At 41.5% G+C, this 24,429-nt stretch overlaps 1 protein-coding gene across 4 annotated transcripts in view; it reads right to left on the bottom strand.

Annotated features, from left to right (window-relative positions):
* crebrf (creb3 regulatory factor) overlaps window positions 1-20,294 on the bottom strand; it is a 73,332-nt gene extending 53,038 nt beyond the window's left edge. For 2 of the 4 annotated variants that reach the window (XR_013577774.1, XM_078550592.1), the window contains exon 1: window positions 20,126-20,294. The gene's annotated coding sequence lies outside the window, so the exon portion shown is untranslated. Of the gene's footprint in view, window positions 1-19,683; window positions 19,863-20,125 lie in introns of those variants that run through there. The other 2 variants (XM_078550594.1, XM_078550593.1) reach the window with 2 other exon arrangements.
* Between the last annotated feature and the right edge of the window lie 4,135 nt (window positions 20,295-24,429).

Raw genomic sequence — 24,429 nt, 5'->3', positions numbered from 1 at the left:
CATGTATCTGCTGTCCTTGTCCTTCTAGACAGTAGCAGTTGTGGGTTTGGAAGGTGCTGTCTAAGGAGGCTTGATGAGTTTCTGGGTGCACCTTGTAGATGTTACACACTGCTGCCACTGTTCGTCGTCAGTAGTGGAGGGAGTGAATGTTTGTGGAAGGAGTGCCAATCAAACAGGCTGCTTTGTCCTGGATGGTGTCAAGCTTCTTGGGTGTTGTTGAAGCTGCACTCAACCAGGCAAGTGGAGAGAATTCCATCACACTCCTGGCTTCTGTCTTGTAGATGGTGGACTTTGGGGAGTCAGGTGGTGAGTTACTTATGCAGGATTCCTAGCCTCTGACCTGCTCTTGTAGCCACAGTATTTATATGGCTAGTCCAGTTCAGTTTCTGGTCAATGGTAACTCCCAGGATGTTGACAGTGGGGGGATTCAGCGAGTAAATGCCATTGAATGTCAAGGGACAATGGTTAGATTCTCTCTTGTTGGGGACGGTCATTGCCTGGCACTTGTGTGGCGTGAGTGTTACTTGCCACTTGTCAGCCCAAGCCTGGATATTGTTCAGGTCTTGCTGCGTTTGGACATGGACTTCTTCAGTAACTGAAGAGTTGCACATGGTGAACATCATTTGCTGATGATTGCACGTCACCACTTCTGACCTAATGGTGGAAGGAAGGTCATTGTTGGAGCAACTGAAGATGGTTGGGCCTAGGGTAGTACAGTACATAATGACAATTTTCAGAGGGTGAAATAAGGCAAGATGCTCAAAGGAGGAGAAAGTGCCAGAAGGGTAAGGGGTCAAGTCAAGGTGTGACCTTGTGATAAGTGCAACACCACCATGGGTGAGTGTTGGAAGATGTAGCCAGGCGGGGAGGCTTCATTAAAGGGAAAGTTCTCATCACCCCTCAGCCAGGTTGCCATTAAGGCCATGACTTCGATGCAATCATACACAATAACCTCATGGATGTGGGGTCTTGCTCACAAGTGAACAGACATTCTGGACATGGATGTGTAGAGGGGTGCGGTGAGAGCTGAACCACTGGCAGAGTCAATGGGATCAGCAGTGGAGGAGTGAGTTGGACAGGAAGACAATTGGCAAAGTTAATATATGTCATGGACTTCAACAGACTGTTTAAAAATTGACAAAATTCAGTTTAAGGATCACTGGATCAGTGGTATTGCTGGATTGCACTAAGGTGCAGTTGTCAATACAATGGAAGGTTAAAAGGCAAATGGAATGAGGATGAAAGCACCTTAAGCAGGTCTGGTTATTACAGCAGAGGACAGAAGTATAACAGCAACAGTAGGCAAATGAATCCCAGGAATGCTCAAGGAACAGTAGTTAATAGGTGCCTCAGCTGGGACTCAAAAGTATCATTATGTAATCAACTGCGCAAATAGGAGAGGCAGGATCTTCAAAATGATGATGCAGAGAATTCTGAGAAAGATAAAGATAGTGATGAATCTAACAAATTATGCCGATCACAAAGAATTTTAGTCCTGTGCTCCTTGTAAAGAACATATCTTTTATTTCTGTTAGACTGTGGATTAAAATTACAATGGCTGCAGTTTGAAGGACAGTCTACTGGAACAGTGTGAGGGATATATACAATGTTGCTGCCCTGGAACAGAGTGTGCCATAAAAGACAGGATGATGCCGAGGAAGGGTCTGATCTAAAGGGGAACTGCCTGGCAACATCATTTTAATTGGCTCCTGACCAGGTGACCAGGGTGTATGGTCAGCAGAATGGCTCCTAGCCTGAAAGGAAAAACACCTTGCTTCTGTGTGTGAGGGTTCCAGTAATTCTACAATAATACCTAGCTGGCTTTTTCTCCACATATCTCTTATAGCCTGCTCTCTCTTTGAAAACCCCTGCCAAGAGGCAAAGGAGAAAATCACTGTTAAGAGACATTGAAAGGCATGTGCTCAACCAATGAACTAAAGACTAAAAGTGCTGGAAGACCACCTCATGTCATCAACAAAGAACTGAAAGGAATTTAAAAGACATCAATCAAAATCAATTCATCGAATCCTGTACTCTGGAATTGGTACCATTGAATTGTTTTCGCCTACCCTTAAAATCCATGTTTTGTATGTTTTATATGTCTTGTACGTATGTGTATAGGGATTTAAGAAGGGGAAGAGTTTAGGTTATAGATTTAGAAATTAGCAGTTCATGCTTCTTTCCTTTGCCACTGGTTAAAGACAATTTGTTCAATAAACAGTTAAGTTACTTATTAAGTTTACAAACCTGGTGCTCATATTCTGTTAACCTAAATTAAACAGTTAGGTGGGTTGATCAAACTTTTTCACATTTGTCATGGCCCAGGGAGCAGTGGGGCTTAATGTTGCAGCACACTATGCCCAGTGAATTGTGACAAAGTTCGGGGGCTTCGCTGAGATATCATTGGAACAATTTAGTAAGTAATAACCACTTAAAGGAAACACCAGGTTTGTACCATCAAAAATAAGATGGCACTGGAAACCACTAAAGCTTTCCTGCAAGTGGAAAGGATGTGCCTGGAGATTTTACAAGGGATCCCAAAAACCAGGTTAATCAAATTGGCAAGTAAATTAAGAGTAGGGTTTCCTGTCAAAGCTAGGAAGGCAGAGATAATCGAAGAGATGGCACAACATTTGAAATTGGAAGGAATACCCAAGTGACAGAGATCTCCAAGGGGTGGATCATTGGAATGGGCTCAAATTCAGTTGCCAATAAAAAAAATTGGAACTAGAGGCAGCAGAAAAAGAAAAGGCAGAGAAAGAAAAAGAAAAGGAAAGAGAGAGAGCATTTCAAAGGGAGTTAGAAATGGCAAGGTTAGACAGGCACTAAAGAGAAAAAGAGAGAGGGAGAGAATTCCAACTTAGAATCCTGGCAGTTGAAAAGAGACACCAATAAATGAGACAGGACTTATTTCCAGATTAGGACCCAGTAGGGACATGTTTAAATTTGTACAAGCTCTTCCAAAGTTTGAGGAAAGGGATACTGAAGCATTCTTTATTTCATTTGAGAAGATAGCTAAATAGATGAACTGACCAAAGGAAAACTGGACATTGCTCACCCAGAGCAAATTGACAGGTAGAGCACAGGACATTTATGCTTCACTGTCAGAGGAGGTTTATGATGATTAAGATATGGTGAAAAAGGCCCTTTTGGTACATAAGGTGGTCCCTGAACCATACACACAAAAAAGTTTTGTAATTTAAGGAAACAGCCTGGGCAAACTTATATTGAATTTGAAAGGGTTAAGCAAAGTAGCTTTGACAGGTGGATACAAGCATTAGGAGTTGAAGCTACCCATGAAGTTCTCAGAGAGACCACTCTCTTGGAAGGATTTAAAAACTCCCTACCTTCTGTAATAAGAACCCATTTTGAAGACCAAAGGGTTGCAACTGCTAGACAAGCAGCAGTAATGGCTGTCGATTATGAGCTGATCCATAAAACTAAACCTTTTTCCATCACCCCATAAATTTGAAAAGGATAGAAAGTAGAAGTGAAAGGAAGGCAGATAGCCAGGGTAAAGAATGGATAACTGGGAATACCTTGAGATTTCCTCCCCAGATCAGGAAGGAAGGTAATGAGGGTGGAGGTAACACTCAAAGTCCTAAGTGTTTCCATTGTAATAAAGTAGGACACGTTCGTTCAGAATGCTGGAAGTTGCAAGGGAAGCCCATGGGACTTATTGGAGTTTGAGAGAAAGAGTCCGAAAAGGGAACTCAAAAAGAAAATGCCATGGGTCAAAATGTAGCTTTAACTACAAATAAGGGTCTGGAGGTAAACACTGCTGTGAATGCAGGTGGTGAATAAGGTAGAGGAAATATAAAAGGTTTTTGTCTAAAGGAAAGATAACCCCCTTTTCATCAAATGCTACAGCTAAACCCATGACTTTATCATCTGACACAGGGCTACTCAAACTCTTTTGCTGGAGAAAGACCTAATTTTCCCTCCAGAGAGTTAAATGAAAGCTAAAGTATTGGTAAACGGGATAAGTGGAGAGTATATCCCAGTTCCATTGTACAAAGTGCAATTGGAGTGTGGTTTGTCATCTGGATCAATGGTTGTAGGGATGGTTAAGAAATTACCTATGGATGGAGTCGATTTACTCCTGGACAATGATTTGGCAGGAGTGAAGGTTAGAGCTTCGCCCATAAGGACGGAAAATCCGTGAGTGGCTAAAAAGACAGAACAGTTACAAGAACAAGTTCCTGGTATTTTTCCACCGCGTGTGGTGACGAAAGCAATGGCTGACAAAAGTCCATCACCAGAGGTCAAAACAATACCATGAGCAGACATTAGAGTAGCTAAAACTTTCTTTAAGAATGAGGATAATTCAAAGGAAGTGTTTGGCATGTCTTCATTAATTGAAGCTCAGAAAGCAGATCCAGAGTTAAATAAGATAGCACAGTCAGCTCACACTGAAGCTGAGGCTGAAGGAGTTCCAGAGTGCTATTATATTAAAAGCGCAGTTCTGATGAGGAAGTGGAGACACCCTCACAGACCTGTGGATGAGGAATGGATGCTTGTTCATCAGAGAGTGGTACCACCCAAATATTGTAAGGAGATATTGCGAGTAGTACATGAAATCCTTATGGCAGGATATGTAGGAATACGGAAAACCCAAGCATCAATGAACTGGCATTTTACCTATCCAAGACTTCATAAGGATGGAGTGCAATTTTGCAAAACATGTCATACATGTCAGGTAGTAAGTAAACCTCAACACATAATCAAACCAGCACCTTTAATACCCATACCAGTTTTTGAAGAACCATTCAGTCACGTACTAGTAGGTTGTGTAGTACCATTACCCAAAACAAAAGCAGGACATCAGTATATCCTTACAATCATGGATATGACAACCCAATTTCCAGAAGCTATTCCTTTAAGGACAATTACAGCTAAAGCGGTAGTGGGAAAGTTAACTCAGTTTTTCACTCGTTACGGCCTACCGATTGAAATAGAACCTTGGTCAGATTGTAACTTCATGTCTGAAATTTTCCAAGACACAATCCACAATTTGGGTATCAAACAACTAAAATCTATCGCCTATATTTGCAGACAAAGGGAGCTTTACAGAGATACCATTAGGCTCTCAAAACCATGATTAAGACTTATTTTCATGAATACCCAAAGGATTGGGACAAAGGATTAAATTTCTTACTATTTACTACCAAAGATTCCCCAAATGAATCTACTGAATTTAGTCAATTTGAATTGATCTATGGCCATGAAATAAGAGGTCCATTAAAAATAATTAAGGAAAAATTTCTAAAGCAGAAAAACGAATCCTCCATGTTGGATTTTGTGTCCATGTTTCTAGAAAAACTCACAGCAGCACATAAAGTAGCTGTAGTACATAGCTGTGTGGCTTATTTAGTTGGTGTTATAATATATAATAACACATGGGAAGAGCTTGTAAAGCAATTAGAGACCTGTTTAAGCAGCTACAGTTGGCTGGCTTAGTCATCAATCTGACCAAAAGCGAATTCACAAAAGCAAGGGTAATTTACCGAGGTCACATCATAGGACAAGGGAAGTGTTGCCAAGAACAGCAAAAGTGAACAATCTATTAGAATTCCCCATTCCTAAACCTAAACGAGAAATCATGAGGTTTTTGCAAACGTGTAGGTGTTATAGGGAGTTTGTGCCTAACTTCAGCACAATAGCTGTACCTCTCACCAATTTAAGAAAACAGGCAAAAGTGGTATGGTCAGCAGAATGCCAAGCAGCCTTTAACAAGCTGAAGGCAATTTTAATAAATGAACCAGTGTTGGCTGCCAGTGTTTATCAAGTCTTTTAAAATGGCAATTGATGCTAGTGACTTGGGGGTAGGTGCAGTTCTATTATAAGATGATAAATTAAGGATGGTGAAGCCAGTGGGGTACTTTTTCAAGAAACTAAATCAATATCAGAGGAAGTACACTACAGTAGAAAAAGAAACTCTAGCAATTCTGTTGTCTCTTCAACACTTTAAAGTTTATGTCCAATGTGATAACAAAGAAACACTAATCTATACTGACCATAATCCACTGGTGTTCATTGAAAAGTCTATTGTTTCAACCATTCAATGTATAGATTGTTCACATTGCCAGCAAAGATAATGTGATCACAGATGCATTGTCCCGGGTGTAAAATAATAAAATAAGTTAAAGGGGTAAGAAATGCTGAAGATTGTTTAGGGGGAGAGAGGATGAATGGAAGTAAGTCTCGTGTTTTGTTGTCCATGTGTCACAGACCTTGCGATGAAACGCATTTTTGAAATGGCGTTTTATCTCTTTTAAGGGTGGAGGCATGTAAAGAATATATCTTTTTATTTCTGTTGGACTGTGGATTAAAATTACAATGGCTGCAGTTTGAAGGACAGTCTACTGGAACAGTGTGAGGGATATATACAATGTTGCTGTCCTGGGACAGAGTGTGCCATGAAAGACAGGATGGTGCCAAGGAGGAGTCTGGTCTAAAGGGGAACTGCATGGCAACATTTTAATTGGCTCCTGGCCAGGTGACCAAGATTTGTACGAGAGCAGTGCAGTAGAATAGCTCCTAGCCCAACAGGAAAAACACCTGAAACCTCTTATTCCAGTGTGTATAAGATTTCAGTAATTCTAAATAGCTAGCTGACTTTTTCTCCTCATATATCTCCATAACCTGCACTCTCTCTGAAAACCCCTGCCATGAGGCAAAGGGGAAAATCACTGTTAGAGACATTGAAAGGCAAGTGCTCAACCAGTAAACTAAAGACAAAGTGCCTGAAGGCCACTTCGTGTCATCAACAAAGAACTAAAAGGAATTTGGAAGACATCGATCAAAATCAACCCGTCAAATCGTGTAGTCCGGAATTGGTGCTATTGAACTGTTTTACCCACCCTTAAAATCCATGTTGTGTGTGTTTAGGTTATAGAGTTGGAAATTAGCAGTTCCTATTTCTTTCTTTTGCCACTGGTTAAAGACAATTCGTTCAATAAACAGTTATTTACTTATTAAATTTACAAACCTGGTGCTCGTATTCTGTTAACCTAAATTAAACAATTAGGTGGGTTGATCAAACTTTTTCACATTTGTCACGGCTCGGGGAGCAACGGGGCTTGATATTGCAGCGCACTGTCTCCAGTGAGTTGAGACATCCTTTTGACTGTGTAGTGCTAGATAGTGCTTGCACTTCAACAGTGTGTACAACTGAAGTAGTGAAGATTGCCACAAGTTAAGGAATTTAAACAGTACTACTTGCTTTAGATTTGGTGAGGACACTAAAGAGAGTTGAAATTTAATGTAAAATAGTTTCTTAGGCAGTCCCTCGAGATCGAGAATGACTTGCTTCCATGGGTTTCGATATGGCTGATAAATCCAATGCGTGATCTGCAGACTCTGCCACAAGCAGGTGGTGCTTGAAAGGTCAGGCAGACAAGTTGTTTGGAGGTTTGTGCACTCTCTTCAATGCCTCAACTTCGCCTCTGTTCCTGACGAAGTCTCTCAATGTGTTCAGTGCCTTTCCTGAATAATCCTTCTCCATTTTGATGAGTCACAAACCAAGGACTCCCATGAGTTGGTGGGGGCATTTTATTTCATCAGGGATACTTTGAGGACATCCCTAAAGCATTTCTGCTGACCTGGAAAATGTTGCTGTTATAATTCTGCCCTCTGCTGTAATAGCCAGATCTGCTTAAGGTGCTTTCATCCTCATTCTGAGAGTCTCCTGTCATTAACGAGTTCTGAATAGAACAGTTGTCTTGAGAGTCTGGTGTTAGGCATATGAACAACATGTCCTTTCCAGCAAAGCTAGTTGAGTGATTAGTGGCTCGATGCTAGGCATGTTGGCTTGGGAGAGGGAACTGCTGTTGAACCACATTTGGAGGATCCTGCAAAGGCACCACTGATGGTACTTCTCCAGTGCTGAGGTGCCTTCTGTAGGTTGTCTGACTGTGTTAACTAGAGGAGCCTTCCTGTTGTCTGCCGCAGAAAAGATCATTGCAAGGATCCTCCTTAATTGTCTCCTCCCAGTGGCCAAAGGGCTTCTTCCAGAGTCGCAGTGTGGTTTTCACTATCAAGAGGTACCATAGACATGATCTTCACTGCTCGGCAAATTCAAACAAAATGCAAGGAACAGCACCAACCGCTGTATATGGCCTTTCCCAACCTCACAAAAGCTTTTTACTCTTGTCAACCATGAAGGCTTATGGAACTTTATCCTTAAACCTGACTGTCCTAATAAATTTGTCACCATCCTCTGCCTACTCCACAATAACATGCAAGCTATGATCCACATCAACAGAGCCATCACAGACCCTATCTCAGTGAAGACTGGGGCCAAACAAGGTTGTGTCATTGCACCAATCCTCTTCTTCATTTTCTTCACTGCAATACTGCACCTCACCTCCAGTAAATTACCCCAGGCATGGAGATAATCTACAGAACAGACAGGAAACTATTCACCCTACACTGCCTTCAATCCAAAACAAAACTACTCCAACCTCAGTCTTAGAGCTTCAGTACGCAGATGATACTTGTGTGTGTGCTCATTCAGAAACCGAGTTCCAGGTCATTGTCAACTCCTTCTCTGAAACACAAGAAAATGGACCTTTCACTGAATACCCTGAAAATTAAGGTCCTCTTCCTACCAGCTCCTACAGTAACACACCTCCCCCTGTTGATTAAGATCAATGGTGAGATTCTGCAAAACCTGGACCATTTTCCATATTTTGGGAGCCACGTCTCGAAGGTAGATATAGACAAAATTCACCTCCAATGTGCCAGCTCAGCCTTCTGCCAACTGAAGAAAAGAATATTTGAGGACCAGGGTCTCAAACCCGAGACTAAGGTCATGGTTTACTAGGCAGCAGTGATCCCTGCGCTCCTATGCGCTTTGGGGATTTGAAAAATCTACAATAAGCACCTCATTTAATAAATACTGATATAGTCTCTAATGAGATAACTATGCATTTGAGTAATCTTGTTCAAAACTTGACATAGAGCATAAGGCAAGTTTTTTTTTTAAAAAGAATCAGGACATAGCTGTATCCCACTAACAAAACCTGATGTTTCTCATCCAGTGTGTTAAACAAGTATTAATGGCATCAGGTAATAAAAATCAGTGAAAAAAGGCAAAGTGTCTTAAAATTACATAATGGGAACATCACTATCTGTTATTGAAGGAATGACTTGGAGGGAAACTGTCGCTGGGTCCTAGAATAATTATTCTAATTCTAGAACTCACTTCTTAACAGTACTGTGTGTACCTACACCACATGGCCTGCAGCAGTGGAAGGCGGTGGCTCACTACCACCTTCGTGAGGGCAATTAGGGATGGGCAATAAATACTTGCCTAGCCAGTGACACCCACACCCCACGAAATAATTAAAAACGCTACTTTTTCCTCATACTGAGTTCTGATGATAGTCACAGACCTAACTGTTTTTCTCTCCTCAGGTGCTGCCTGACCTGAATATAGTTATTTTTTTATTTTATTTCAGATATCCATCATCTGCAGTATTTCATTTTTGTATTAGTCTCAAATGCTAATTCTAAAAGTCTAGGGATTTGATTTTCACTTTGGGTTTTCATTGAATTAGTATGCGAGAGGTCCCGGGTTCAATACCTGGATGAGTTCTCTCATGCAGCTATGAGGAAAGGTTGGATAGGCTGGGGTTGTTCTCCTTGGAACAGAGGAGACTGAGGGGAGATTTGATTGAGATGTACAAAATTCTGAGGGATCTGGATACAGTGGATGGGAAGGGCCTATTTCCATTATTTTTTCATCCAGATGGTTGTGGGGGTCTGGAACTCTCTGCTTGAAAGGGTAGTAGAGGCAGAAACTCTCAACTCATTTAAAAGGTGTTTGGAAGTGCTGTAACCTGCAGGGCTATGGACCAAATGCTGGAAAGTGAGATTAGGCTGGGTGGCTCATTTTTCGGCTGGCATAGACACGGTGAGCTAAATGGCCTTTTTCTGGGCCATATACTTTCTATGATCCTAAATCGCCTTCTGCTCGGCGTGATGGTCCTCCTTTCTAGAAGGTGCTACAATTAGTTCCATCTTTTTTTCTGCATATTTGAATGCTTTACATGCAGGGAGTCAGGCTTTCATCAAGGCTGAGATCTTGGAGAAAATTGGGAGACCATCTAAGACAGAAATTAATTCAGGAGACTGGTAGATTGTAAAAGAGAGGGTCATAGCGAATGGAAAGGCCCTGGTAAGGCAATAGGTTGTAATTGTAAGACAGTACTTATCAGACATGGCAACCAAACTGTCAAGGTTCGTGCCTCAGAATTAATAAATCTGAAATAATTCCAAAATATGACTAATTAACTGTTGGAGATACTTTTCAGTATTTATGAAACCAACGAAAGAGGCAGCAGATGCAGAAGGAAAATTATAGAAACTAAACAAACGCACCCATGGCCTAAATTATGCTTTCAGCTTGTGGTATTTTTCATCGAGATCTGTGTTGCTGAAAATAGATTGTGCTCAACTAAAAGCAGATCCCGCAATGTTTTATTGGTATCAAAGGAAAACTTTCAGGGATCTTCATGATGCATGAAGAAAATTTCTTACAGGGTTGTACTGCAGGATTTGAGAAATGTTATTAATAAAGGAGTAGAATTTTAAATTGGAAGTCAGGCTTGTGGGACTTGTAAATATATTGGTTTAGATATTAAGCAGAGTAGGTCTGGAATAACCGTTAAATCAACAATGCTATTTGGGGAGTGTTACTCACATCTCAGTTGATCATACTTGGTCACCACAGAAATGTGGCATAATATCTAAAGACAGGGCAATGGCAAAACTTGCTTGGTCACTACAGTGGAGCTGGTTGGGCACTCAGACTAGACCAGATTCTACTTCTGATGTAATGGAATTAGGTATTACAATGAAAGTAGAGAATGGTTTAAAGGCAAATAAAACATTTTTAAAAATTAAATCTGGAGAAATTAAGTGACCTAAAGAACATGAAACTTGTCATTTGTGACGATGCTTCACATGCTAACCTTCCTGATGGATATTCTAGTGCAGCTGGTTTCATAATATTTCTTGCAGTGAAAACAGGAAATATTATTACAGCGTAGCTTGGGAAGCTAAGAAAATGAAAAGGATTTTCAAAAGTACTTCAGCTGCTGAAAGCATTGGTTCTAGTGGTGGAAGTGGATATGGGGTTTTATTTGTCAAATATTTTAAGTGAGATTCTGTACATGGAGCATAATGAAGGTTGCATACCCACTGAATGCTATGTAGATAATCATTCATTGTGGTCCTAGCTGTACTGTGTGAGGTCTGAGTCTCTCCCTCGCTGGGTCACAGAACTGTGATGACCACCTTCGTAAAGTGCAGCCTCAAGTACTAGTCTTGACACTTCTCTGAAGACCTGGGGTTGATAGGGCCTCCTGTTGATTGCCCTCCAGAAGTTGCTTGAGCTGCTCTGGCTGGCCTCATCTCTCCCAGGCCAAGAGTGCCTATAGCAAGATTCAAATAATCAAGCACGCCCTTTTTCACGGTGACTCCTATAAGGTCTGCAATAGTACAGTAGCACAGCACTCATTCTCTTTCAGTGAAGTCCTCAGATAATTCCTGGGAAAAACATTGATGGAGTGTTGACAAAGTCTTGGCAGTGTCCCAGATAGTCTCAAATGTCTTTTGCAAACATAGTGTAATCAGTTGATCTCCAGCAGCAAGTGAACAGTGAAAAGGTGAGCAAGGTGAGCTTAACTTTAAGCAGTGCTAGAAATCCTCAGCAATGACTTCTTTACTCTAATTCAGCTGGCTGCTTTAAGAGATTGTTAATTGCAGCCTGAGGCAGCAAAATGGCTCAAGACCTTTTAGTGAGTGTTAGCAGCCAACTAATTACCAATCAGTACCTTAACAATCCTTGGGGTGGCCATTCCTAGTGTGTGCTTTACCTTTACCTATTCCTTTACCAGGATGGCATCCTGCGCGAAATGCATGTTAAACTTGGAATGGAGCTCAAGGTCACATCTTGGCTAGCTCGGAGGCTCTTTAATGCCCAAAATATGCAAGAAAAAACACCCCGTATATTTGAATATTCACTGGGTAAGTTGCATTGGTCTGCACCTGACACAACAGTGAAGCACATAGTCAACAATCTCAAAATATCACTTCAAAATTTTGGACAGTCATGAAGTCTGCATAAGTCATTTCAAACTCTTATTCATACCAACTTTTGATTCAGAATCAGGATCAGCAATTTTTAAATGTGTGAAAGCATTTACACTCCTTTAAATAAAAATCTCATTTGTCCTAATATAAACACACACCATGAAGTGGGTGAAAATAGAAACTCAAATAAGCAATTAGGAAGTCAGCTATCGAAACCATGTGATGGAAGGGCCCAATGGAAAATTCTTGTAGCAACTACGGCCAGTCTACTTATGAAAACTGATTAACCGAATTACTACTAACCATAAGCCCCATGTTGATTTCTGACTTTAATATTAAACAGTCAAGCTATCGAGCCTCACTATTTCAAGCTATTGGATGAACAGGTATCAGGCTACTGTGATAATTATACTAATTATGTCAAAACTTCTAAGAAAGGTTTGTCCTTCTTTGGTCTGCTGCATCCCGTACGAAACATACATTGTTATTATATTATCACATCTCATTCCAGAATGTAATTTAATTGCACATTCATATCAAAAAATGGTTAAAAGGCTTTAGAAATACAACTCAGTCATCCTGGTGTTATGACTACAGCCGTTGTTAATTGCTGTGCAAACCAAATCCCAGAGGGAAACTTGGCTTACAGGCCACACTTTTTTTTTGCATTCTGAAAACGAGAAGAGGACGTACTGATCTCAGCAGTAAGAGGTCCAATAACACTTTTGGGATTTAAAAAATTAAAAGTAAAAGTTTATTAACAAAAATAAAAGAAAACTTAAGCACACAAGATTACAACTATTCAATTAAGGTTGGTCTAACAAAACATTCCCCAAAAAGACACTCTACTTGGTCAAACCCACAAGTAAAGACCTCCAGGCAACGCTCCCCTATAGATGCTAACTATAAAAGAAATCCAGTAATATTACACAAGGCAAACTGTTGCAGCTTCAATAAAGGCACACCACATGACATCTACCCTCTTCCACTCTGCAGTGGAATCCACTTCAAAATAAAACTGCTTGTTGCAGCCAAAAGCTTTTCCGGCTTGACTGGATGGTTAATTCAAACTGCATCCTCTCCCAGCCCAGAGCTCCAGCTATGGCTCAACAGCTCCAGCTATCTCTCTAACTCCAGCTCAACAGTTCAAAACAGTAACTCTAAAATAGCATTTTCCCCCTGTTCATTCCAGGTTCCATTGTTCTCACACCTCTTTGAAACTCAAATCCTTCCAAATATAAAATCTTTCATATCTCTATCTTGTCTTTGCTTTTGGGTCAATAAAATATAACATCCCCACTACTTGTTTACCTATGGATCTCCTCCAAGATGCAAATCATGTTTCTTGTTACCTCTGACTCCCCTTTGCTATTGAAACAAACTCTCCATTTATCTAAAAAAATGCAAATGTTAGACCTAACCTATTTACTTGTACCTCAAGTTTAACATCGCTATCTTTTTCATGTTTCGAACCTCCCAGATAACCTGACTCCTATCAATCTCTTGACCAGCTCAATTAAATCACACAGACAGATACCCAGCCTTCTTTACAGAGTAACACAATATTCTCAAAAAGTATTTTTAAAAATAACATCCATTCTCACACTGGGCAGAGTCTTTGATATCAAATTTCATTTACTGTGTCAATTTCAATCAGAGCAATCCCATCTGGTAACAACAGAAAATGCTCAAAACGCTCAGCAGGTTAGGCAGTATCTATGGAATGAAGGAGATAGGGTTAATATTTTAATTCTATAATCCTTCTTCTAAGAGTTTCTTGCATTTCTGTTTTTATTTCAGATTTCCAGCATCTGCAGTATTAGAAAGCAAAATGCTGTGGATGTTGGAAATCTAAATTAAGAACAAAAAATGCTGGAAGTGCTCAGCAGGTCTGGCAGCATCTATGGAAAGAAACGCAGTTAATGTTTCAGGTTGAGATGGTGGGTAGGATGGCAGGCGGGTGAGATGGGAGGATGGCAGGTGGGTAGGTTAGGCAAGTCGAGTTGGGGGAGGTAGTTGGGTTGGGAGAGGTAGTCAGGTCAGATCGGGAGGACAGTCAGTGGGGTAGCAGGGGTTGATTGAGGATCAGTTGTATACTTACCCAGGAGTTAGACAAAGGTTTTTCCATCTAACATTTCTGTGGAACTTATCTGAATAATTACCCAGGAACTATCTGAAGTCTCCGACTCTAACTCAAATTGGAGTCTTGTTTGGAGGAGCCTGGGAGCGCAAAGGAATTCCCCATCGGAGGTTCAAACTTCCCATGCAATTCCCATAGAATCAGCGCGTCAGGACTTCTGCAGAGATGTATAACTACTTTAACTGACTAAATACCAGAAAGTGGAATTAAGGGCAATTTTCTCTGATCTGAACAGTGGTGCTTTCAGGATCACATACCGATACCACCATGCCTCCCAACCCCTCCTCAACTGGGTGCAGCTCTATTTCTGAGAGCATACTGTGCTGCATGTTTAAAACAGTGAAATCCTGAAAAAAAAAATGCTATCAGAATTATGTATTTTAAGTTTTATATCTGAATGTTTAAAGAATAAGTTACTGACCTGTAGTTAATCTTCATGTTAATTTTAATCATAATGGTTACTGTTGCGATTTAAAGCAGTATTATCTCCCTTCATGGTAGACCCAAACGTATGATCCTCATTTGCTGTATGTTGCGCTTAGTTCAGTATTTTGACCCTCCTACACACATTTCTTTTTCCTTTGTCTTCTGACTCATTATGGCCAAAATTATATAGGAAGTAGCACCAAGTAACAACAACTTATATTTATATAGCACCTTTAACATAATTGAACGCCTCTAGGCTCTTCACTGGAGCATTAGATAAAGTATGACAAAGCCACGTAAGGAGATATTAGGCAAGATGACCAAAAGCTTGAACAAAGAGACAGGTTTTAAGGGTGTCTTAAAGGAGGAACACGAGGGAGAGAGGCACAGAGATGTAGGTAGGGAACTCCAGAGTTTGGTGCCGAGGAAACTGAAGGCACGTCTGCCAATGGTGGAGCAATTATACTTGGGAATGCTCAAGAAACCAGAATTAGGGAAGGATACATATCGTGGAGGGCTGGGGGCTGGAAAGGTTTGCAGAGATAGGGAGTGCTGAGCCATGAATGAATTTGAAAACAAGGATGAGAATTTTAAAATCTAGGCATTGCTTGACCAGGAGCCAATGAGGTTAGTGAGCACAAGGTGACAGAGGAACGGTACAGGCTGCAAATTAAGACATGGGCAGCAGAATTTTGGATGATCTCAAGTAAACAGAGGGTAGTATGTGGGAGAACAACCAGGAGTGCATTAAAATAGTCTACTCTACAGGTCACTTAGGCATTAATGAGAGTTTCAGCAGCAGCTAAGCTGAGACAGGGCGAAGTCAGGCAATGTTATAGAAGTGGAAATAGGTGGTTTTAGCAATGGCACAAATGAGGTCAGAAGCTCATCTAGGGATCAAATGTGACACCAAGGTTGCAAACAGGCTGGCTTAATATCAGGCTGTTGCCAGGCAGAGGGCTGGAATCAGTAGCTAGGGAATGAAGTGTGGAATGGGGACTGAAAACAATAATTTCAATCTTCCTAATACAAAGAAAAAAAACTGAAAGTTTAAAATCATGCACAAGTCTAGACTAGCATTTTCGTCGACTACATTGTTCCAAATTGGTGAAAACACAGATAAGGGAAAAGATGCAACAGTGAGGCCTCTCACTGCATTCCTACACTATTCCCTATGTCCCTCCCTACTGGGAAGGCTGCCCCTTCATCATTCTGCCACACACAAATGAAGGAGGAAACAAGTGTACAGGAAGCAGTGCAATGAAGGGGTGGCAGCAGTCCCAGGGACAATGGCAGAAACTCCATACCAGGTGTCTCTCCTCTCCTCTCCTGCCTGATCCAATGCTCACTTTTAGTCTTCACCCATGTCTACTGGCCTAAAAAAGAACACGTTCTGTTTAAGATTTTTCCCTTTGAATGGCCTGCTCTTCTGGACTGAAAATGCAATGAACTTCCATTGCACCAGGAGCCCACAACATTACTGAAATGAGCCCCCCACCCAAGAAGAGGGCAGCAGAGTGCAGTCCCTCATATGCCCACTTCAGATGGTGGAGGTAAATTCAGACCAAGTGTCAACAAAATCTATCACATGGGGTTTGGAAGGAGTACCAAACATGAGCTTGTACCTATCTTCAGCCAACCCCAAGACAATGATGTCACATGTTTTAAGTCATCAGCACTATTTGATTTTTCCACACTCTAGTTAGAGGGCAAAGAGGCATTGTTGCCCCAACCATCAATTTGAACCTGGGAACTTTTGCTCCGCATACCGTAATATCACATCATGCTGTAAATTCACTGACAAAAAATACTGGCTTTATAGCTTTTTAATAGCAGAAGAAAGTATTAACCAATGGTGCTCTTGATTGAATCACAGATTAAGGTTAAAAAATAAAAGCAAAATACTCCAGACGCTGGAAATCTGAAATAAAAACAGAAAATGATGGAAAAACTCAGCAGGTCTGGCAACATCTGTCGAGAGAGAAGCAGAAGTAACGTTTCGAGCCCATATCTTTAGCTCTGAAGAAGAGTCATAAGTAGAAATATGATGGGTTTTATACTGTTTAAGGGGTGGAGAAGCTGGTACAACATAGAAGTTCAGGGATAGGTGACAGCTAAGGCAAGATTGACAAAGATGTCATGGACACAAGACAGTGTTAATGGTAGAGGTGAAGAGTAAAGAAGGTGCTGAGAGTGGTATAAAGGTAAGATAGCAGAAGAAGAGGTGATAATAGCAGAACAAGGGTCAGCACTTGTGAAAGCAAAACACAAACACAAGTGACAGATAGTCCTCTGGGGGGGGAGTTTGGGGAAAAGGATAAAATCATTAAATATAAAAATAAATCCATCAATAATGGATTTGAAAAGGAGTCAAAAGGGGGGGAAAAGAGTGCATGGTCTGAAGTTGTTGAATTCAATGTTAAGTCCGGAAAGCTGTAAAGTGCCTACTCAGACACGGTGCTGTTCCTCCAGTTTGCATTGGGCTTCACTGAAACATTGCAACAGGCCAAGGACGGACATGTGGGCATGAGAGCAGGGTGGTGTGTTGAAATGGCAAGTGACAGGAAGGTCTGGGTCATGCTTGCGGACTGAGCCAAGGTGTTTTGCAAAACGATCACCCAGTATGCTTTTAATCTCCCCAATGTAGAGGAGACCACATTAGGAGCAGCGAATGCAGTAAACCAAATTGAAGGAGGTGCAAGTGAAGTGCTGCTTCACCTCAAAGGAGAGTTTAGGCCCTTGGACAGTGAGGAGGGAAGTGGTAACGAGGCAGGTATTGCACCTTCCGTGATTGCATGGGAAGGTGCCGTGTGAAGGGGATGGGGAGTTGGGGTGTTGGAGGAGTGGACTAGGATGCACCAGAGGGAACTGTCCCTGCAGAATGCTGACCGGGACCGGGACTTGGGGGGGGTGGAATGTGTTTGGTGGTGGCATCATGCTGGAGTTGGCGGAAACAGCAAAAGATGATCCTTTGAATGCAAAGGCTGGTGGGGTGAAAAATGAGGACAAGGGGGACTCTATCATGGTTCTGGGAGGTAGAGGAAGGGGTGAGGGGTGAGGCGCAAGATGGGTCAGACACGGTCGAGGGCCCTGTCAACTACAGTGGTGGGGGGCGGGGGGAAATCTCGGTTAAGGAAAACAGGAGACGTGTCAGAAGCGCCGTTTTGGAAGGTGGCATCATCGGAACAGATGCAACGGAGGCAAAGGAACTGAGAGAATGGGATGGAGTCCTTACAGGAAGAAGGGTGTGAGGAGCTGTAGTCGAGGTAGCTGTGGGAGTTGGTGGGCTTGTAATGAATATTGGTGACAGTCTATCACCAGAAATAGAGACAGAGAGGTCAAGGAAGGGAAGTGTCGGAGATGGACCATGTGAAGGTGAGAGAGGGGTGGAAATTGGAAGCAAAATCGATAAAATTTTTCCAGGTCCAGACGAGAGCATGAAGCGGCACCAATATAGTAATCGATGTACTGAAAGAGATGTGGGAGGGGGCCTGAGTAGGACTGCAACAAAAACCTACCCCACAAAAACAGGCATAACTGGGGCCCATGAGGGTACCCATAGCACTTCCTCCAAATGAAAGGTGTGGCTAAGGTTAAAAAAGTTAGGCTTTTAGGCAACATTGTCACAGGTTAATCCTTGATGGAATCATAGAAACTTTGTGCACACTTACGACCACTGAAATTTATACCAAGAGCTCCAGAGAATAGTTTTGGCAGGAATTTTGATTTATACATTTATTTCAGGCAAAATTTTGAACAATATAAAACAATGATGACATTTCAAATAAACACATTGCTGTTGGCTACAGCCAGCATCCACAAGTCAGCAAAGTGCAGTGTTGAATTTGTTGTGATCTCATAAAATATGACAAAATATTTACAGTATATGAACCCAATTGTGTGACTACAATAAATACTTCGAGAATAAGGATTACTCTATAAATCTCAATTTTTGACCTGAATAAAATTTGTCACATTTAATTCTTGCTATATTATAGTCCCCTAATATACTAGAAAATAAAAGCACCACCCAGTGCAGTACAGTGCTAAGCATCCAAAGCTTTAAGAAGCCAGATTCGATTTTTAGTCTTTGTTGAGTTAGCTGCTGACAGCCAGAACAGTAGCTCGAGTGCTAAGGTCTACCTTCAACAACCGAAGTTTGGGTATGGGCACAGAAAATAAGTTACACAGGCCCACTGGTAATTCTTACACACAGAAGATTTTTGAGAAACACATTTTGTACAGTTATTAATTGAAAAATGCTACTGGCTGAGCTCTGACACCATCCTACATCAAACTGTTAAGATCTAGGCTGAGACAGAATGACCACAGAAGCAAGACAAGAGTCCTCTTAATGAAACACATCCGTGTCATTTTACTCATCAATATCACAGTAAGGTAGCATTCTGATACATTAACACAACTTACCAATTTAAATGTTTAAATTTCCCAAAGCATCTTATGAGATTAAAACATTTTAAACAGCACTTTGAAAGTTTTATTTTAAAACATTTTATTTGCGCTGTAATTTCTTCAAAATGCACGAAAAAATAACCACATCATACAAATTTCTGATTGTATGTCTTCAGCATTTCTGCAGAAAACAGGAGGTAGACTCCAGTAAATAAATGCTTTACAGAAAAAGGGGCGTGGTCCAAATAAAAGCCTTCAGCAAACGTTTCAATTGCTTTCTTACGTGGATTATGATTAATCTCAGTAAGTGTCTATTCACAAATTTTAAATACGGTTAGCAGAATGACAATATTAATAGAGCCACTGCCACACGTTTGACATCCAATTACCAGGCAACCTTCAACTAGCTTATGCCTTACCAACTTGTAAACACACACCACGTGTAAATATAAATTAGACCTTTGCCCATGGTAGAAAATGACGAGCATAGTAAAGGCGCCGTTTTACTTGGCTACACTTTAAAATACAGATCAAACGAGTTTCCTCCACTGTTAACCCCTTTAAACATCAGCTGCAGAGACAAAATGATGCCATGTGTTTACATAAAGGTTGGTGGGCGGGTTCGCTGATCCATCCAACGCCACGAAAACAGCCACAAGATATCGTTCCTTTTCTCTGACTAACTCCAGTGTCTGATCAGAACAGCTACTAGCGGGGATCCTCTGGGCTTCCAATGACGGCCCTGGCCTCACTCACATTATATTGTTTTTAAGCCCTGGTTTCTAACATGGCGACCAACACAAACAAACCCGCCGTGGGCGGGGCCCCCAGCAACTTGAGAGCCCGGCCAGTCCCGCCCACCCACCGCGCTCATTGGCTCGCCCGCTTCTATTTACGGAGGACTCGTCCCTGGAGCCGTTTTCGATTGGCTGCCGGGGAGTGCCAATCATGTGACATCACGGTGGCTCCAGTTTCTTCCCTCTCCCTCATCCTCCATCTCTCTCTCTCGGGTTACTTTTCAAGCTCACCAGTTGAAGGAAGAACAATTACCTGCCACTGCCGCTGCTTCGACAAATAACTTCTGAAATGTCAGAGTTTCACGGCACCCACCTCCAGAAGGCCTAGGGCTTGCTGTCAGATTGATTTGCGGCCGATGGCTCCGGGAAGCTGTGAGGTGACAGCGAGGCGCGCGTTTGTTTTGTTGATATCTTCCTGACGGGTTCCTGGAAAGCGCGTGACTGCTCTGACGGGGGAGGGGGAGTCACAAACCAGCCAATGGCGGCGCCGCCTTCCCTCCAGCCAATCGGGGGCTTTTGGACGTTTCTCTCACCCTCCCCCACCCCAGATCCCGCACCCGACACCAAAATATTCCAAGGTTCATCGCCCTCTTAGGTTAATGGGCGTGAGAGAGTAAAACGCTTGATGTATTTGAAAATTAATTACATATTGCATAAGCTGTACAAAAAGAAACAATTTCCCCCTTATGAATATATATAAAACTTTAAACATATAGATTGTGAATCAATCAATTTGGGTTAAAAATGTTTTGATGCACTTTAGTTTTCACAGATCCATGCTTAAGGGGAGCAATCTGTCAGTCGGTCATAAAGTACACATTTGACAGCTCCTGACAGCTAGAAAATTATTCATGCCACATAACAGCCATACCAGTACAAATGTTGTTATGCATCCCATTGAAAAGTATGAAAGTATCATTTGTTTTACAAGAAAAAGAATGTGGAAATATTAAGCAAGCGAGGCAGCATTTGCGGAGAGAGAAATAGTTAATGTTTCAGGTCAGTGACCATGTATCAGAATTTATTTCAGGTTTTCAGCATCTGTAATATTTCGGCTATGTATGCATTAGATTGGGGTGACCATTTTTTTCTAAGCCAAGTCCAGGAACATACATGCTACTCATCCATGGCATCCGAAGCTGCAGAGCCCACTCTGAGCCAGCTCCACAATGGTTTCACTCACCACTAGGTAGTTTATTGACAGTTTGGCTCCCAGCCTAACTTTAGGAAAGCTACACACTGAGGATTCGGTTGGTGGGGATGGGGTTGGAGGGTTTGCATGATGGAGCGCGCACACACTGTGGCCAGAGAGCATGATCTCTGCATAAATTAAAGCCCTCAGTGAATCCATTCCTCCTAACAATCGGAACCTGCCCCACTGTCATACTGTTATATTATTCGTAAAGAAATAGGAATCTTTGAGAATTTACAATGTGTGCCATATTTTATTGGTGCACTGCAGTCATGGGCTGAGTCACAATGCTACATGGTGAGCAGCAAGAAATAAAATGCTGGAGCTTCATGGAATGTGAGTCTAAAATGTAATTATTTCTAACTTATGGAACCAGAAAACATAACACCCACCACACAGTCCTGCCTCCAACTTCTTCCAGTCCCTCGGGATTGAGGCTGACTTGCTTCCACTCTGGTTCAATGGGTTCTGAGAAGGCTGCTTGGAGAGTCAGGTACTTGAGTTCTTTGAAGGTTTGTGCATTTGAGGCCCAGAATCTCAAACTGGAAATTAAGGTAGTAGTCCGCACATGATTCCTGCACTTCTGCATGCTTTGGAGACTTGGGTAACCTACAGCAGGCACCTTAAAAAGCACTGGAGAAGTACCACCAGAGAATCTTAGCGGGATTGTTTGCCCAGGCATGTAATGCCTCATCCAGGACTGCTTCCAGTAAATGGGGACCTTTGGCCACCCTGCATTGGATGTACAAGCAGATCTTTTGTAGTGTTGTTCAGTGAGTGAAGGAACAATATAAATGTTATGTTGAGCACAATATAAGATTGTGGACATAATAATTTTTCAAGTGGCTGAACAAGAAATTTTATTACATGGGTTTTTTTTAAATCTGAAAAATGTTAGAGATAAGAGTGTCAAAGTATTTCTTGGATAATGGTTAAAGTTTATTTGAAAATTTTAAGAAATTATATATTTTCCATTCAAGTGCAATTAGTTAGTATTTTCACTCATCCACAACAGCTACAGGTAATAATTTTCAAATAATAAATGCAAACATACAATTCTGTATCAGCTTGATATCCTTTCTGCAGTTAAATAAAGTTGGAACAAACAAGAACTAGGAGAGGTAGGCCATTCGACCCTTCAAGCCCACTCCACCTCAACTCTAATTTCCTGTCTGCCTCCCATAAACCCAGACTCCTTTGCTGATCAAAAGTCTAACTAACTCAGCCTTTATCATATGAAATGACCCAGCCTCCACTGCTCTCTGGGGAAGAGAATTCCACAGACTAATGACCCTCAGAAAAAAAATCTCCTTACCTGTCTTAAATTAGGTTTTATTTAAAAGATCAGTTGAAAATCAAGTCAGTCATCATTCAGTGCATACCCAAAAACACAAAAATGTTACACGCAGAAACGTAACTTATCTTTTCCACTGGAAAGAATTGGGAAATCCTTTAGACAAAGTTGAAAGATCTCTCAAACCAGGGCAGTAATAGGTAGAATTGAAGGGAAAAGGCAGCATGAGCAAGAAGCTAACAGATTCTATGACTGGCAGCAGGAGTCTAACAATGTATGTAAAGCAACAAATTTCAAGTGACACTTATTAGTAGGGCAAAACATCATATCAGTAGCAGACATCAGACAGGATACTGAAAGAAAGACAAGTGATGCAACTGGTTGTTTTCCAAATTCTTAATAGTTTCTCAATAATAGTTTTCTAGTCTGTGTGTATGTCTGAGTGTGGCTGAAGTGGATTAACGCCAACTAGTCTGGGTACCTTGATGTAGTTTTGAGATGTTAATTAGATAAACAAATTTAGAAACATGGGTGTCAAGGGGGCAATTTGCATTTTTAAATAAACCATTCAAAACAATGGGTGAAATCTTGCACCTAGTTAGGAGACGTCAAGCAATATGTCTATATTACTAATAAAATTAGTGGGATGAAAATGTTATTGTTAGAAGGTGGGACATTAACAGCCTAGGATATATGGAAAATTTACATTCAAAGTGGAAGCTAGGTAAAAATAGAAAAGAGTTTGCCTACTGTTTCTGCAAAGGCACCAAATTGCAAGGAACCTCATTTTGAATTCATACAGTCAAATGTGCTTTGCCCGGTGTCTGTTTAAAGTCCATGGGTTATTGTTGCCTTGGTGAAGATTTACCTGGGAGTGATAATTTGGGGATTTGTTCAAAAGTTATTATGGTAATAATTTGTAGATGTGTACATGTTTAATTTGTTAAATTAATAAATGTTTAATTTAGTTTTATATATAAAAAAACAACGGGGCTCAGTGATCTTATTCCTGAACTCGGAGTGCATCTCAAACATACCAATTGAAAATATAGGTTTTGACAGTTGTTCAAGTTTCCCTCAGATTTAAACAACTCAGCCTTTACCAGCTGCTGTGTCACAACATCAGCCACTTGGATTCACTCCACATGATATCAAGAAACAGCTGAAAGCACTGGATGCGGCAAAGGCCATGGGCCGTGACAATATTCTAGCAATAGTACTGAAGACTTCTGCTCCAAAACCTGCTGCGCCCCTAGCCAAGCTGTCCCAGTACAGCTACAATGCTGGCATCTACCTGGCAATGTGGAAAATTACTCAGATATATCCTGTACAGAAAAAGCAGGACAAATCCAACCAGGTCAATTACCGCCCCATCAGTCTACTCTCAATCACCAGTAAAGTAATGGAAGGGGTCATCAACAATGCTATCAAGCAGCACTTGCTTAGCAATAAACTGCTCAATTGTCACTCAGTTTGGGTTCCGCCGGGGCCACTCAGCTCCTGACATTATTACAGCCTTGGTTCAAACATGGACCAAAGAGCTGAACTCCAAAGGTGAGGTGAGAGTGACTGCCCTTGATATCAAGGCAGCATTTGACTGAGTGTGGCGTCAAGGAGCGTCAAGAAGCCCTAGCAAAACTGGAGTCATGGGGAATCGGGAGGAAAACTCTGCTAGTTAGAGTCATACCTAGCACAAAGGAAGATGGTTGTGGTTGTTGGAGGTCAATCATCTCAGTTCCAGGACATCCTCAGGGTAGTGTCCTAGGCTCAATCATCTTCAGCTGCTTCATCAATGAACTTCCTTCTATCGTAAGGTCAGAAGTGGGGATGTTCGCTGATGATTGCACAATGTTCAGCACCATTTGCGACAACTCATTCTGAAGCAGTCCATGTCCAAATGCAGCAAGACCTGGACAATATCCAGGCTTTGGCAAGTAACATTTGTGCCACACAAGTACCAGGCAATGACCATCTCCAACAAGAGAGAATCTAATCATCACCCCATGACATTCAATGGCATTACCATCGTTGAATCCCCCACTATCAACATCCTGGGGGAAACCGT

This window comes from Cetorhinus maximus, chromosome 10 (genome assembly GCF_964194155.1).
Source record: "Cetorhinus maximus chromosome 10, sCetMax3.hap1.1, whole genome shotgun sequence".
In the NCBI taxonomy this organism is placed as follows: domain Eukaryota; kingdom Metazoa; phylum Chordata; class Chondrichthyes; order Lamniformes; family Cetorhinidae; genus Cetorhinus; species Cetorhinus maximus.
This window is presented reverse-complemented; position numbering and strand designations above follow the sequence as displayed.